The sequence below is a fragment of the Zalophus californianus genome, chromosome 11 (assembly GCF_009762305.2).
Source record: "Zalophus californianus isolate mZalCal1 chromosome 11, mZalCal1.pri.v2, whole genome shotgun sequence".
Taxonomy (NCBI): Eukaryota; Metazoa; Chordata; class Mammalia; order Carnivora; family Otariidae; genus Zalophus; species Zalophus californianus.
In genome coordinates this window covers 24,590,980-24,608,546 of record NC_045605.1, presented here as the reverse complement: position 1 = coordinate 24,608,546, position 17,567 = coordinate 24,590,980, and the positions used below count along the sequence as shown (strand labels likewise).

Here is a 17,567-nt window from a genome sequence, read left to right as displayed (position 1 = left end):
AAAGAGAGCAAAGCACTTAGCACATTCGGACACAAAGCCAATATCCCTGTGCCTGTTGATCTTCTGGTGGTGGAAAGGGGCTCTCAGAACAGGGGCTGGGCTATCGTTACCTGACCTGATGTGTAGCTAGGCCCTGGAACTTTGCGGGGGAGGCCCGGTCCCACTACCCTGAGGCTGCTCTCCAGTCCTGGGAGGAGGGGGGACAGCCCTGTTTGACGGGAAGCAGAGACAGTTCTCCAGGGAGACACATGGATTTGGGAGAAGGGGAATAATGATGGCCTTTCCTGTTCCCTGTCCCTACCCTTGCGGTCAGGACTTCTGGCCTTTCTGAACAGTTGGAAAGATGTTTAGAAAGAGATAGAGAGGCATGCAGGAAGTGACCAGGAGGCAAGGAGGGCAGAAATAGCAAGGCCACGTTTCCAATTTGGCCAGACTTAGAAGGCAAGAGTAAGCTGAGGTCAGAGGCTCCGAGGGAGCTCGCCGCCCCACCCCAGCCCTCTACACCTCCATTTGAAGGCAGACCTGCTACCCAGGGGAATGATGCCCCCCACCCCCCACTGCCTGGGCCTCTCATAGCAGGCAGGGGGTTTTCAGGGCCCCCCGGGGGTACCCCAGCTCTGGTACCAGCACAGCGCATTTACACCTGCCCAGGACACCTGCAGGCTCTGGAGAGCTGGGATTTCCTGGCTGAACTTTAAACTGGCCCTAAGCCCTTCACTGTCCGCATGGGCTCCCATAGTGGCAGGTGCCTGGCAAAAGCCAACTGCCAGGGGCAATGGGCACCTTGAGAGTGCACATCCTGCCTTCCAGAGCCAGTGAGCTGGGGAGAAAAGGAAGAAGGAAAAGAAGACAACTTACTTGTTGAGATCGGAGCTGCCGGGTCCCACTGATGCTAACTTCTGGACCTCCCTTAGAGGCGGTGCAGGGGCGCTCAGGGCCCTCGAGGGGACTCTCCAGCCCCAGCCATTACCACAGCCTCCGACTCTGCCTAGAGCTCCTCCCTGCGTGGGGTCCTGTGGCCTGAGGCTTCTAAGCCATTCTGTCCCTTCCTTCGCCAGCCCCTCAGTCACTCCCTTCCTCCGGCAGCGGGAGGCTCTGCTCACGCTCGCACGCTCTCTCTCCCCCGCTCTCCCTCTCTCCCCCTCCTCCCCTCCGCCCGCTTCTCTCTCCCGGCTCTCCTCCCCTTCGGCCCCAGTACAAACGACTCTCTGTGTAATAATGTGTAATAACTGACTTAAAGGGCCGCAGGCAAAGGCAGGAGGGGCAGTTCCGGGACGAGGCCGGATGAATGGGGTCCCGGAGGGGGAGAGAGGACCCGAGGGGAGGGGCGGGCGGCTCTCCCCTCCCTCACGCCCCCCCCCCCACTGCTGGCCCAGGCTGGTGGTACTGGGGCTGCTTCTGGCCGTGCAGAGGCCAAGGACGGAGATCTGTGCAAGTGTGTGTGTGTGTGTGTGTGTGTGTGTGTGTGTGTGTGTGTGTGTGAGAGAGAGAGACAGTGCCTGCGTGTGCATGTGTGAGCACCTGCGTGTGCGTGTGTGAGTGTGCACCTGTGTCTGTGTGAGAGTGCGCGTGTATGTGTGAGCGCCCCCATGTGCGTGTGTGATGCGCACCTGTGTCTGTGTGAGCGCCCGCATGTGCGTGTGTGGCATGCACCTGTGTCTGTGTGAGTGCCCCCGTGTGCATGTGTGGGTGTGCACCTGTGTCTGTGTGAGAGTGCATGTGTGCGTGTGTGACGTGCACCTGTGTCTGTGTGACATGCACCTGTGTCTGTGTGAGAGTGCGTGTGTGCATGTGTGGGTGTGCACCTATGTCTGTGTGAGAGTGCATGTGTGCGTGTGTGACGTGCACCTGTGTCTGTGTGACATGCACCTGTGTCTGTGTGAGAGTGCGTGTGTGCATGTGTGACGTGCACCTGTGTCTGTGTGAGTGCCCCCGTGTGCATGTGTGACGTGCCCGCGTATGCATGTGTGACACGCACCTGTGCCTGTGTGAGAGCGCGTGTGTGCGTGTGAGCGCCCACATGTGAGTGTGTGACGTGCACCTGTGTCTGTGTGAGAGCGCGCGTGTGCGTGTGTGTGAGTGCCCCCGTGTGCATGTGTGAGTGCCCACGTATGCATGTGTGACACGCACCTGTGTCTGTGTGAGTGCCCAACTGTGCATACATGCGAGTCCACGTGTGTTTTGTGGGTGCGGTGGTACAGACGGAAAGAAGGGAGGAACTGGAAGGCAGAAATTTGGGGGCAGGGCCTTGGCCGGGCTGCATGGTCTCTCCACCCTGCTGCACCCTGCTGCACCCTGCTGCACCCCTGGCTCTCGCGGGCCCATGGTCTGGTCGTCTGGTTGGCGACAGGAAATGGGTCTTCTGCTCCCAGGGCTCTCTGCTCCCCCCCAAATGTGCTCTCCGAGGGCATGTGGCCCTTGGCTGGGTAGGAAGAACAGGAAATGCTCCCTCCCGCTGCTCAAAGAAGCCCCCCACAGAGGGGAGCCCCTGCCTCAATGGAACCTAGGCTGAGAAGAGCAGCTGTGTTTCCTTTTGGATTCCTCCCTTCCCTGCCTGGAGGAAAGATGATTGCGTGCTGTTTATTCCTCAGTCCATGGAAGCTGCTGGAAAGGCAGTGGTGGTGGATGGGGCACCCCCTGCCAAGAGAGGCCTGCTGCCTGGGGAGGGTCCGGCAAACTTCTTGGCGGACAGGTCCATTCAGGGCAGCAATTTGGGTCAACACCCTTGCTCTAGGCCCCGAGTGTGTCTCCTCTCTCCCAGCAGGCCCACCTGATCAAGTGTGTGAGGTCGGTGTCCATGAGACCGTGGGCTCGGCCAGGGCAGGGACTGTGGCTGTCTTGTTCTCTGCTGTATCCGCAGCATCTCACACAAGTGCTCAATGAATATTTATCAAGTGAACACTGTCAACAACAGGAAAACTGATTTATTAAATTACAAGAAGACAAACGGTAGTCACGGGGACGGGGGTGCACCCAGCCTATGTTCTCCTGTGAGCACAGCATCATGGCGGCGTCCCGGAAGCTTGGTCTCATGAGGGCCACCCCGGGGCTCCTGTTGCCACACAGAGCATGACGCACACAGCCCACGACCCAGGGTTAGAGTGCAGAGGGTCCCTGCCAGGGTTTGCATCCTGGAACCCCCCTCCTCTCTCTCCATAGAGGGGTCCAGTTGTTCAGTGTGGCTGCAATCAGCCCTAAGTAGGAAATCTCTAAGTCCCCTTAGGAGATTTAGCCTGTCTTCCTGTTCATCCATTACATTTTGATCTAATGGATTAATACTCTGAGAAGAAAGTTCTTAATTCCTTAATTTCCTAGCTATTGGGAGAAGCCTTGACTGTGTAGCTCTGTGGTCTGGATGACATCCATTATATGCATTTTCTGAGCCTATGAGGTGCTCTGTCCTGGGGTAGCCATTGCTTTTGGATTCCATATAAAAACCATGGGATTTGTTCTGCCAAATCAAGGAGCTGGCTGACTTTGAAGCAAAATGTAGGGTGGTCTGGAAAATGTTTTGTAAGTATTCTCACAGCAACAGGGCCTTGGACCAAGAGACAGAAAACCTGGGTGCAGTTCTTGACCTAGATCTGAAAAATGAGACATATGGGCGTTCTTGTCCTGACTGGTTTTTGCAAATTGGAGTGAACCTTAACCTTTCCATATGCCTCACTCTCCCAGAGAGCATGGACAATATTTGAGGATCGGAGACACAACTCAAGGACCGCTCAGGGGGCTTGGCAGATGCTGCGGGCATCTTTCAGTGTCTGAAAATTGATGAGGGGGTACTTGAAAGCACCGAGAATTTGGGGGTGTCATCACTGTTAATTAGAGTACAGAGCCACGGCCTCTGTCCACCTGCCTCGGCTTCTCTTACCTGCCTTCACTGAGCGAGAGATGAATCACAATAAAAGTTTTCTTTTTCGAATGTGACACACAGGAAATTATTTTTTTCTCCTATTTATAGAAATTCCATTTGCATTTATGAGGCTGGTAATGTCTCATAAATATTTCCTGCCAGATAAAATATTAATTAAAAGAGTTTGTTGAGTTATACTCTGAAGTCCTAACTAAAACTCTTCTAAGACAAATATTTGAAGTCTTTTCTCTCATGTCAGGAGAATTCCTTGTACATTAGTTGTGTATGTTAATAAGTCAACCTATCAACCCCAGAGATGTGTCAATTAATGAATACTAACTTGCAATATTTAAGAATTGAAAAAGGTATGAGAAGAGGGTAGCAGATAATCGTGAAGCTGCCCCCAGTTGAAAAAAACAAAACACAACGTTGCCGACGTTTATGAATCCGCCCTGCATTAGGTCCCCTTTCCTCAAGAGAGAATCAATAGCCTGAATTTGGTGTTTTTCTTTCTCCTAATTTCTTTATGCTAAGACCACACCCACCCACCCACACCCCTATTCAATCAGTGAATATTGACCATATATCAGGATTTTTGCCCTTACAAACTCTTTTGGTGGATGAAGGCCTGCTGTGTTTGAGACTTTGATATGTACTGTGAGAAAAACGAAGAAGGATAATGGTGGCTTTGATCTACAATACCTTATAATTTAATTGGGAGGGTCAGCCCATGTGCGGGAAAAGTTAGCAGACAAATTAACAACTTGGGTTTTACTTCATAGGTGCTAATTGGCTGGGATGATGGCACAGCTAACCCAGCTTGGGGAGAGGGCTGACATCTGGCTACAGACAGAAGGGGTATCTGACGTGACCCCTGAAGTAAGACGAGGATTTGAATATGAGGGGTTAGGGTGTGTATGAAAAAAGGTGTGTCAGGGACCTGAAGGGAGGTATTGGTGCTGGGGGAAGGGGCAGGTAAAGTGTGAGGAAGGGCTGGTGACAGGGACCATATTAACTGAGTGCCTACTATGTACTGAGCTCAGCTAAGTGCCCCACATCAGTAAGTGTTTTACTCTTAACACCTCGTGAGGAACGTTGTAGTATCACCATTTCTCAGATGAGGAAACTGAGGCACAGACAAGTAAAGTGTCCTCTGTGGCACAGTCATGAGTAGTGATTTTCATGACCCAGTTTTGTTAGATTCCAAAACCATGTTCCTGACAGTTACAGGTGAATTGGGTCCCCCCTTCCCCTACTCTCCAGATTCATTTGTTGGAGACTTAACCCCTTGTACCTCAGATGGTGATTGTATTTAGAGATAGTATTTTGAAGAGATGATTAAGTTAAAATGAAGCTGTGAGGATAGGCCCTGATCCAATCTGGCGTCTTTATAAGAGAAGAAGACTGGGACGCACAGAGAGACATGGGGGAGGGGGTGGGTAGGGCAGGGGAGGGGGGAAGTGCACACAGAGCAAAGGCCATGTGAAGAGAGAGACACGGAGAGAGGCCAAGGAGAGAGGCCTCAGGAGAAACCAGCCCTGCGGACACCTTGATCTTGGACTCCCAGCCTCTAGAATGGTGAGAAGTAAATCTGCTGCATAAGGGCCTTGCATCCCAAGCCACAGAATGTGTGCTTTATTCTGCAGAAGGGGTAGACAGTTGAAGATTTCTGAGCTGGGGAGATATATGGAAGTCATCTTTGTGAAGAGTTTCCTGGGGCGTTTTGTACATTTTTCCCCTATTTATTCATTTCAGTGAGTCGTTCCTGAGCCCCTGTGTTGGGACCTCTGGGGCTGCAGAGGCCATATTGGTGTGGTTCACCTCTGACCTCCACTTGCTCCCAGTGCTCAGCACAGCTTCTGGTACATGGTAGGTGATAAATAAATACTTGTCAAAGGAGAAAAAAGTGATGGGCTAGGTTCTGGGGATAGAAAAAAGTGGCAAGACAAACAGTGTGTGTCTTCAAGGAGCTTACAGTCTGGTGAGGACACCAGTCAGTATGTAACTAGTTTTGCAGCTAATCAGTTTAGGTGCAGAGAGATTAGGCAGTGCCATCCGATAGAACTCCTGCAATGAAGGAAATGCTCTCTCTCTGTTCCATGTAATATGGCACGTGTGGTTCTTGAACACGTGAGATGTGGCTACTGCGAATAAGAAATGGAATTTTATTTATTTTTTATTTTTTTAAGATTTTATTTATTTGAGAGAGAGAGAGATGGGGAGAGAGCACAAGCAGAGGGAGAGGCAGAGGGAGAAGCAGACTCCCCAGTGAGCAGGGAGCCCAACGTGGGGCTCGATCCTAGGACCCTGAGATCATGACCCAAGCTGAAGGCAGAAGCTTAACTGACTGAGCCACTCAGGTGTCCAAGAAATGGAATTTTAAATCTAATTTCATTTCTTTTACATAGGCACTGTAGTGGGTGACTACCGGATCGCCCAGGCTAGGATCCGAGACAGGGGAGTGCAGTCTGGGCCATGCGATGGGGCTGGCCTGAGGTCACGACAAGGGTGGGGGCAGCAGGACCCTCACTACGACTCATAGTGTGCTCACGGGCCAGTGGTATGAGCACTGCTCCTGGGAGCCTGTCAGAAATACTGAATTCCAGGCTCCACCCCAATCCTGCTTCATTTTAACAAAATCCCCAAGTGACACCTACGCACACTGAGGTTGGCGAGAGGACACAGGCTAGAAAACACAGCTGAGGAAGACTCAGCAGATCCAGCACTGCGGAGCGGAGAGAAGGGGAGGGGACCCGGATGGCTCCTCCCTGAGCGGTGCTAAGCTTCCCCGGGCTCCCCAGGGATGCTGAGTACACATGTTGCCCCTTCTTCCCTCCACTAAAGCCCTGATCACGGGGTGCTGGGAGTTCATTCCCCGTCTCTCCCCTCTACCTACAATCTACAAGCATCTTGAGGGTGGGGTCCTTGTTTTTTTAAAATCCTTCCTTTCCCGGTGTCTGGCATCATGCCTTTTATTCAGCAAATGCTTGCCGAATGCATGCGTGCCTCATAATGGGAATCAGGAAATCAGAAGGAGCAGGTGGCTGGGAAAGGAGACATACACTTTGATTGTAGATGCAGTGCATGCTGCCTACAGGCTGGACGAGGCTCTTAAATGGAGTTGTCTGAGAAGAGGCAGGAACGGATGCCCGAGTTGAGGAGGGCATCAGGGACGGGGGTAGGGACCGCCATCTGCAGTGAGGAGAAGACTGGAACTCCTAGGCTAGTTTACATATCCGGAGGAGGGTGAAGAGGGAGAGAAGAGGCCAGAACTGGGGGCCACGCTCACATTTGGGGTGAGGGAGGAGGAGGCGGAGGACCCAGAATAAGACAGAATGGCTGGAGGGGAGCTTTGCTGTGGTGGGGTTGAGGGAGTAATGGGGGGGCACCACACTGAAAGGATGAGGGGCAAGAAAACATTGTGGTCAGAGTAACAGCTTTATTCCTTAGTAAAATATTTCCTTATCTCAGAAAAACGTGTGCTCAGCACAGTGGAGGCTAAGAAACATGTTCCCATGGGTCCCACTGACCACCCATCCAGAATAGTCAAGGGAAACAGAACTGAGGGGAAAAACAGCATCGATCAGGCTATCAGGATGTCATTAGTAATTGCAGGATGTGTTAAATAAGCCTTTCTTCATGCCTGATTGCCATGCCTACCTTTCTGTTTCCTGAGTCAGTAAGCATCCCACCTGTCAACAGAGGATCCCAAATCCATTTTCCATTGAATCTCTTTGGTTTCTGACGTTAGCACGCAGTGTAGCTCTGGCTTTCCTAAGACAAGCTTCCCGTCCCTGAATATCCTTATTCGTGAGTCCAGGCTGGGTGCCCCAGAGAGACATTTACCACAGTTGGCTGCACAGTTGATTTTACAACATCTGTGCTCCTAGCACGCAACAGCGAGAAGACTTGGGATTTTGTTCCCAGCGTTGAGCTTTCAATTATTGCACCACTGAGGGCAGATGATTTTTTCCTTCCCTGTCCGTGAAGAGGGATGGCATTTGAAGATGAAAGAAAATAAACAGCTTTAATTCCTTCCTAACTTTATTTATAAAATCTCATTCTGCTTTACTGGAAAACTCCATAGAAATGCTTGACCAGCAGGCCTTGCCCAGCTTCCACAAGTGGCCAATAGCACCACCCAGTGGTTGAAAGAGATCCCTCACTCGGTAGAACAACTAGTCATTTGTTCATTTTTATCTTTGGTTTGTGTTTTATTAAAGTAATATGTACATATGTTCAAAGCATCACATTGTTCTGGATAGTTTGATAGGAAAACAGCCAGGCCTCCTCCTCCCCCATCTCCTAACCTCCAGGTGTTCCTACTTTCATCTCTGCTATGTTTTCCCTGTTGGTTTTACCACACATTTCCAAATGACACACCTGTAGTAATCCTGCTAGATGCTTCTGTTTTAGAGACTCTCTAACTTCCCACCACCGAGATGAACTTCCCAGCAGTGTGGATGAAACTTAGCTCCCCTTCCTCCCCGACCCCTACCACTTATGCGCTCCCTTCTCATTCCCTGTTCCCCCAGTGGGATTTTGTCAGAATTTCTATCAGATAATCTGTGTTAATACTAGTATGTCTATAAAATTCTGGATGGAGCATAGCTGATCTATGCAGTCGACCAGAGTATTTTTTCTGTTCTGCACAACTTTGGGGTTTCCCTGGAATCATTAACACTCTTGGCTTTGTTTGCTTAGTTGCCTTTTCTCTTATCCCCAGCCCCAACAAAACATTTCCACCTACAGTTTCAAGCTCTTCTTAAGATGTCCAAGGAAAAAAATAAATTAATTTAAAAAATTAAAAAAAAAAAAAGATGTCCAGATATATCCAGTGTTCTGCTGATCTCATCTCTCAGGGAAATCTGCTCTGGAGCTTTCTACTCCCGTTGGTCTGCATGGATTGCCCTCTCTGCTGGGGACACGGCTGGCCTCCTGGCATCTCTTGTCCCTTCCCCTCTCTCTTACTGCCTCCCATTTCCTCTGTCGCCTGTATGCTTCTTTCTTTGTTCATTCCCTCACTTTGGAGGAACACATTCTATAGTTCTTTTCTGGGAAAGATAGCATGCAAGGTAAATCTTTTATTGAGACTTTGCCTATCTGAAATATCTCTGTTCTACCTGATTGACACCTTGGCCAGGTATGTCTTCTAAATCGGAGACGATTTTCCTTCAGAACATTACAGGGATGTCTTAATTTTTCTCCCATCTTTTGATGATATTGAAATGTCCAAAGCTAGTTTCATTCCTGATCCTTTTATATGTCCTCTTTTTCCTCTCTGAAAAATGGGCAGGATCTTCTCTTTTCAGTGTTCTGAAGTGTCCCAACGATGTGACTCAGCATGGGACTATCTATCCATTATGCTGCTCGTTAGGTGGACTGGCCCATCATTGCCTTCCATTCTGGGAGATTTTCTGGCAATGCTTCTTTGATGATTTCCTTCTTCCTGTTTTCTCCATTCTCTCATTCTGGAATTCCCATCACTTAGATGGTGGACCTCGAAAACCTCTCATTTTCTTATCTTTTCTCTCCCAATTTTATCTCTTCATGTTTTTGCTCTATGTTCTGGGAGATTTCCTCAACTTTCCTTTCAAACTTTCCATCCAGATTTTGGGTTTTGCTACCATATTTTAATTTCCAAGAGCCCCACTTTTATTCTCTTAAGGTTCATTTTTTTTGGGGGGGTAGCATTTTTCTCTTTGAAGCTTTCTTCTCCCTGCCCTGTCCCTGTTTCTGCTAAGAGGCTTTTGCACATCTGTTTATTTTACCTCCTCAGCTATTGGCTATTGGGTAACCTGCTAAGAAGAAGCTCTGGGTCAGAGGATGGAGTTGACAAACTCCGGCAGGGCCATTTCATTGCAGGAACCCCCGATAGCAGTTTTGTCCTTGGGGGTAGTCAGATCTTTCAACCTGCTGGCCTCTGAAATCAAGCCGGGGAAGAGAACTGGGGACTATCTACTATGGATATGTTTACTTAGTTCTTTTTTCAGGGCATGATAAGCCCATCCTTAATGGTGCTGTGTGTCCCTCTGTTCAGGGGCTCTTTGCTTTACCATCTCCCATCTCCAGGAATAAATCTCCAGACCTGTGCAAGGGAGGGTCAGGAGAAGTTTTTTTGCCTGGGCCAACCCAGGGAGGGGATCTGGAAGTCTAACTATTATCCTTCCTAAATAGACTCAATGAATCCTCCTCCTTTGAGCAGCTTTGTCCACCCCCAACCCCAATATCCAGAGGTAGACAGAGTTTTGGGATTTTGAGGTGCAAATTTGCTGGTTCCTGGTTTTTTCTTGCACAAGCATAGAACACATCTGTTTTCTGGTTTTCAAAAATGTTGTTTCTGTGTCCAGTCCAGCTCTTCTTACCCTTGAGGATTAATGCCTTCCCTAAAACTGTTACTTTATTGGGATTTCAGATGGGAACAAAAGTAGAAGCATTTCTTTAATTCACCCTCTTTATATTCAAGTCATCCATTCATTTTTAATCATCCATTCTAAGACATTTGCTGACCCCTTGCTGTGCAGTAGGCTCTGTGCCAGGTTCTGGATGTGCCGTGATGAATGAGGCTATATCCCCTGCCTGCAGAGATGCCTACCCTCATGGTAGAAAATAAATAATAAATAGTTATACAAACTTATAGAGTGAGAGAACACAGCTAATGGTGATGTTTGGGTGTCTTCTGTGAGGTCAAGTCTCCCTGGAGGAGAACAGGTCTCTGTCTTCCAAGAGACCCCAAACGGTGACATAGCTTAGCACATTTGCCAAGGTCCTTGCAAATTCAGTCACCTGATTTCAAGCGCAGCCATCTCCCAAGAGCACCCATTAAAATCTAGCTTCCTAATATCTAGACAAAAATGCTAACTTATTAATTCACAGTGAGCGCCCTACCTGTGCTGGGAACTAGGACTCACGTGATGGCCTGGTCAACGCCTTTCTCCCTACAGGGAGAGATCTAAATGGGAAATCATATCATGATTGGAACGTTGCTAGGTGAACCTGGCATCCAGTAAAGGGCATTAGTTGTAGATAGACTGGGTGGTTATTAGTCTTGGCAATTGAACAAGAAGGAAGGTCATAGTCAATGGACTGGAACATTGAAGTCTGCTGAATGAGGCTGGCCCTTCTCTAGAAAGTGCCTGATTCACAGTGCACCCAGGGGTATTATTTTCTTCACATATATCGGTTTGCAGGAAGACCCAGAGGGGTTGGGCTTTGTCTAGAGTGGGTTCAGACTCTCTCCTCCCTGCATTCCCCCCTCTCCCTGTGCACAGCTCCTCCATCCTCCCTCGGACACTCCAGCAATGTTGAGATTTTTATTGGGTCATGGGATGTGGTCTCTTACTAGATGGTGGGTTCTGCATGAGCTACCCTAAAGCTGTCTGATGGTGGGCACACTTGCTAGGGGATTGGAAAATCATACCAAGTGTCTGTTGAGCTCTAGAGGGTCACAGAAAAAGACCACCCTGCCTCCTTTTGTAGTAACATTAGAAAATACTTACTGGGCCATTGTTCCCTGAGAATAGGCTTCCCCTTATATCAAGATAGCCTGATGATCATTTGTCCCAGAGTCCTTTTGTAAAGGAAGAAGCCAAGCCCCAAAGCAGTTGGTGAGGGGCTGGAAGGGCCCTGGCTCCTCTGTGGAGGATGTGCAGGCCAAGATAGGAGTGGGTACAGGGAGGGGCACTAATGGCCTCTGCCTAAGGAGCCAAGGAGGATGGGTGAGGTCAGGAGGAAAGGGGCGGGGTTGCACAAATAAAGGTGGGGAACAAGAATTGCCCTTGCTCATCTCACTTCTGTTCCAGGACACCAGTCATGAGGACAAGAACATTGACCTGACTCAGGGTCACGAGGCCAGGGTCATCACTCGCCCTTTCTCCGCAGTTACTTTCCCTTGTTTCAATGACCACATAACATCATGGTCACAAAAGTGTTTTGCAAAGGCCAAGATAGACAAAGGGAAGCTACCATGATGATCGTTTTATAAAGCAATGCCAAGAGCCTTTCAGAGAGGAGAGTTCATTGCTGGGATTCTTTTGCCTGAGGGTAGAACAGCCCTGCATCATGTTACCTGAGCCTTGGTCAGGCGCCATTTGTGTTCTCTAATCTCCAAAGAACATCCCAGACACCCACCACCTCCATTTCCACAGCCCCTGCAGTCCCCGGGGGCCACCGGAGACAGCTGCCCCATCCTCACATCCCAGTTGGGGACAGCATGGAGTGGCCTCCGCTGTGCGTTGGTAGAGGACTTAGAACTAAAACCAGGATTTCCTAATCCCTGGTTATATTTGATCTTAGTATTACACATGATAATAATAATAATAATAGTAAGAGATGTTGATATGGCACTTAGCAATAACAAGGAACTTCCACACAATGTTGTGTAAGGCAATTATAATTTGTCCCATTTTCAAATGAAGAGACTGAGACTCAGGGGTCACATAACATACTGCTATAAAGTGGCAAGGGCAGACCTAAACCCAGACTTCCTGACTCCAAGTACAGTGTTCTTCCTACTACCCAAGTTCCCTGAGGCTGTCACTCTGAAATTTGGGGCCCTTATTCTAAAGCACATTTCCTCCCAGTGAATGAGATCCTCATTACCTACACCCAAATTCGCAGTGGGGCCCAAGAAATAGCAGGCACCTGGCTGGAAGGCCAGTGAGACCCACTCTTTGGAGTCCAAGTTCCGAGGTATTTTAGGAGGGCCTGGGGTTCATGGTCCTATACGCACTGTGGGTACTGAAGACTGACCCATGACATTAGTTGTAGGTAGGTCTTTGAGCAACATGGTGATGGCAGGGCTGATCACCGTGGTAGGAAATGACTGTTCACACATCAGCTACCGTGGCAGAAAAAGCATCAACTTCAAGGTCATTGGACTGGCCTGAGATACTTGTGTTTTGTCATTGCAGAAGTTGGCAATTTCCAGAGCCAGTGTTTGTGTGCCTGAGTTCAGACTCTGACCCTCATAACTACGTGAGCCTGGGAAAAGTGCTGCCAGGTATCTGCACAAGGGGAATTCGTTACCTGCCCGCCCCTCCCCTCTTCCCCTGAGCATTCAATGAGCACAGAGGTGACCGGCTGAGAAAGTATGAAGAAATTTATATTGACTTCTGAGTTTATGGGGACATGTGTGAGCAATTGAGAATCTAGAACAAAGTGTCTAAGACACTTCCAACGAGAATCCCAGGAAAAGCAAAGACCAGTGTTGCTGCAACACAGAAGCCCTTTCCTCTTGCTTTCCTGACGTTTCTGGCATGATTCTGGCCCTCTGCCCTGCAGCATCCTAGCCCCAGACCTGCTCCCCATACAGACGCGTATAAAAGGCAAGGCCATCTGCCGTCCCTTCCTTCTGTGGTCAGCTGCCCTGGCTTGAACTGCATGCTCTGTAAGGTTCGGGCAGGCCTGCGTACGTCTGAGGGAGTGGTGAGGGTGGTCCTCCAGGAGTCTACTGGCTGCCACGGGGATTGTAGCCCTAAGGGAAGAACGTTGGTGGGACTACATAACTAACTAACCACGCTTAGTCTTCAGAGGGGAGGCATGGCCACGAGCTTTGTTGAGCGTGGGGCACTCAGCGTTGCCCTTAGCTCAGGTCCTATGGATGTGTGTCTTGGCCCTGGCACAGCTGTCTTGGTAACTTTCCATCAAACAGAACCCCTCTGCAAACAGGGAAGTGCCTCCTCGGCTCACTTTGCCACAGCGCGGCATGGTATCGGGAGCCCTGTCTGTCATGGCGGCGCCCAGCGGAAGGAAGGTGTGGAGTGTGCTGTGGCGATGACGTCACTGCTGGGGGTCAGGGCAGCAGCAGAAGGAAAGTCAAGGATGCCACACGCAGCTGTGTCTGATCTTGAGCACACCAACTGGCGAGTCCTGGAGAGTTTCTTTTGGAGGGTAGTAGTGCTTTGCAGGGGAGCAGGCAGCCTGCATTAGCAGGTTGTACAAGGCAAAGGAAAGAGGAGACTCAGTTTTAATCATTCATTCATTCATTCTTGGGACAAGGTATCGAGCTTTGCAGCTTTGACGCTTGAGGAACTCTGGAGGACGCAATGATGACTCAGAGGAAGAACCTGCTTCCTGGGAACGTTGTGTCAGCAAGGGAGAGAGCTGTGCTCATGGATAAAAGTGGCAAACAAAAACAAAAACAAAACAAAACAAAAAAACCAACCAGGGACAGCAAGAGGTAGGGGAGAAAGATGTATCTGCTGACTTGGGATCTGAGAGTCCTCTTGAGAAGCACGGGGAGCCTTCTGGAGGCCGTTCTGTCTTCTCTCTTCGCTGGGGAAAGAGGTCAAGCGAGCGGTGAAGCTGAGTCTTTCAGAATGCAGAGCAGGATTTCTGCGGTGCCACTCTCCTGGGGGCTCCTGGGCTGCCTCCCTGCCCACTTTGTATTCATCTCTTCTGTCCACCAGACGTCCTCTTGGTCCAAGGGCTAAGATGACCTATATATATTTTGTCCTTTCCCAAGGATGTATTTTTATATATTGATTTTTATGTATGTTTACGTATTGTAAACTGCCCGTGTTTTTGTTTCTTTGTTTTGCAGGAGTTCTCAGATTATAAAAAAAACAAAAATGAAAACAAAACAAAAAAACCCCAAACGTTTCAAAAAGAAGAGAAATGTAAAAGAAATTAAAAAAAGAAAGATAAGACTCCATAACTGGATGTGTAATTTCACTATCAAACCCAGGGTGCTCCCCGAGGCCCTGGGCAGAAGACTTTTTGGATCCTCCTTGAGGTTTACCAAGTTCCCTGCTTAGTTCCTGGAGGCTCAAAGACCAAGAAAGATATTGGGGGAGTATTTTGTCTTTGTGATTTGCTTAATATTTATGCTTCCATAGCACAATCCAGTTAGGATCTTGGATTTGAGTCCCAGTTGCTTTACTTATCTGTGTGGTCAACTGAAAATAAGCCATTGGAGGCCAGGCAGGGAGCTATATGGGTTAATTTAGCATTTGTGAACAAAACAAAAGAAAACAAGAGTCACTTCCAACTCAAGGCGAATCACCCTATGAGTTCTAAGGGGATATTAATAAGAGCATGATGTCTAGAATGAAGGAGGTGATGGACCATTCCACTTGGGCTGGCTGGAGTGCACCTCTGGAGTGCTGGGGTCCCAGGGCCATGTTTTTAAGAAGACTATAGGCAGGCAGGAGTGTTTGCAAAGATGTCATTGAGGGGAGAAAATGTGGGAAATGTGGGCAAGCCAGATTCCCTTTCAATGCAGGGGATTTGTGAATCTGTGAACCTCTCTTTCCATTCTAAAAAGGAAGCTGCCTGGCAAGATGGGTATGACATTTGCAGATTGCTGGTCTGGTAGCTACTGATCAGAAATATTGGAACGGCCAAGTTCACATAGCAATCGAGGCCTGCCTCAACCCCAGGTCTAACTGCCGACCCCAGGATCTTTTTTGGAAGGCCTTTCACTACCCTGCAGGAATGGATTTTCCTAAGCCTCTGTCTCCTCACCTCTAAAATGAGGATTAGAAAAATACATTTCTGTCTCCTTTACAGAGACACAGACAAGAGAGAATAGCAAAGAGCCTTAACTGCGGGGCAGAAAGGAGATCATTCTCTTTCCCTCAGGACCTCACCACCATGTCTTACCTCTGTGCTTCTCATGAGTAAAACCTGTAAGAGGTCAGGCCCTTGGTAGAGGGGCGGGCGGGGGAACAAGGCCCGAGTCCAGCCTCTTCAGGACGGGAGCACAGATGCTTACCTACAGACTGCAGACATCTGAGAACCCATTCAGTTAGAAGTACACGGCCTTGGGGAGGTTTCCGTTCTCAGGGGAAGGACGTCCAATCCAGTCATGGTCATTACGCAGAGTCTACCTGAAGAAAACAGCCGGCAGCCATGTTCTATTTATCTCAAAGGGCTGGGAGAGGGAAAAATACTGTTGCTGTTTAGTATTGATGTAGCACTTGCTTCAGGGGAACTAACTGAAATGTGTTTAGTCTCTTGAGCTTTTCTGAGTGGCAAGAAGTCCTCAGGGCACTGCTGAAGGATGGCGTCTTTTTCTAGAAAGCCTGGCAGAAAGAGGAATGGGGCCAAGTCTGCAGCCTTTTGGCACCTTCTCTTCTTTGTTTAATGGTGCTTTCTGAATGGTGTGACTGGCAGGGCTCCATTACTAGCACATTGTGTGTCTTTATGTGAGAGATTTGGGCTTACCGGATGTGTCCCCACAATGTCCTAGAGGAGGGAAAATTTTACACTTGTCAGAATGTGCTAGAGATGTCAAAATAGGCAATAATATATGTAAACACAAAATTCTGTGTGAAACATGGCAAAATTCCTCGAGAGAACATTTAAAACAAAGAAAAACTGCAAGCGTCATCTTCTATAGTGACCCATCTCATTCCAAGTGTCTGTCCCCCTTTCAAAATCATACGGTAGGAAGTAGATACAAGCGCAGCACATTGTCCTTCCACCATCTTGTCTCCATCTACCTCTCTCCCGCTTCACCTACCAGCGCATCTTCTCTTGAACCAATCTTCTTCCAGTGAGTATTCCACATGTCCCAAACCCACCTTTGCTCTCCAGACTCCAAACTATTCCTCCTTCATCCACTCCCCACCTTCCACGACCCCCCGGGTGAAATTCTACCTTTCCAGTAGCACCCAGTCTAAACATCACCATCTTGATGAAGCTTCCCCAAGTAACCTCTTCTCTTTATTCATAACACTTTACATGTGTTTATGCCTCATTCTGTCTGTCACTCTCTTCTCTACATAAAATGTTAAACTCTTGAGGCCCAGGGCCATGTTTTACTCATCTCTGTAACTCCCCAAGTGCCTGGCACCATGCCTTTTTTATGTGGTAAGGCCCTCAACAAGCTTTTAGTGGATTAAATGGAATCGCCAAAATCCTCCCTTCATTCAATTCAATTTTTTTTTTTTTTTAAGTCCTTTGACCTGGAATTCCTTATAGAACCATGTGCTTGGGCAGTAAGTGTTTCAGAGGAAAAGCGTTTCATCTCCTGCATGTGGCTTTCTTGAAAGCTCTCCGTTGTGAAACCTGCATGGAAATGCTCTTTCCTTTTTGTCAGCTCCGTGGGATTACCTACTCCTCCTCTGTAGCAGCATGTTCGATTTAACCACCACTCTTCCACCAGACATGGATTCTCAAGAAAATCAAGGCCTGAAGATGAAAGAACATATTCTATCAAAGAGCCCCTCTGTCCGTTCCCCATCAGGAGCTGGGAGACCCACCTCACCACCTAGAGGAGGGTGGTGGCCTGGGACACAGCACGTCTCCTCCCTGATGTACAGATGGGAGACTAGGTTTGGTGCTAGATAAGTAAAGATTCCAACTCAGTCTCACTATGTTCGACTGCAGCATGTCAACTCGCTTGTTTTGCAGAAAGCATGAGATGTTGGTGACAAAGTCTCTGGGAGTCTTGAACTGGACACTGCTTGGCTCTTTCTGCCTGGCTTTGGGACCCATGGGGCTGCCTGGGGTGCGGTCCATATGGACAAACAAGCCCCCCTCTCCCAGAGCCAGAGTCAAGGAGGGGGAAATATCATCCACCAGAAACAAATTACAACCACGTGGCCCAAATACTGAGCGTTAGCCTTGGAGTGGTCTTTCTGAGAAGGGCCCCTGCCCTGGGGCCCATGTTTAGAGGGGCGGTGTAGGAAAGAATGTAACAAGAGGCTCACGGTGATGGGGTGGCTGGAGTAAATGGGGCATTACCCTTCCTTTCCTTCTACCCCAA

General features: G+C 48.9%; 1 protein-coding gene across 6 annotated transcripts in view; it reads right to left on the bottom strand.

Moving 5' to 3' along the window:
- The window catches only part of KCNJ5 (potassium inwardly rectifying channel subfamily J member 5), a 28,388-nt gene extending 27,269 nt beyond the window's left edge, over positions 1-1,119 (bottom strand). For all 6 annotated transcript variants that reach the window (XM_027580570.2, XM_027580567.2, XM_027580569.2 and 3 more), the window contains exon 1: positions 859-1,119. The gene's annotated coding sequence lies outside the window, so the exon portion shown is untranslated. The remainder of the gene's footprint in view (positions 1-858) is intronic.
- Positions 1,120-17,567: the final 16,448 nt, after the last annotated feature.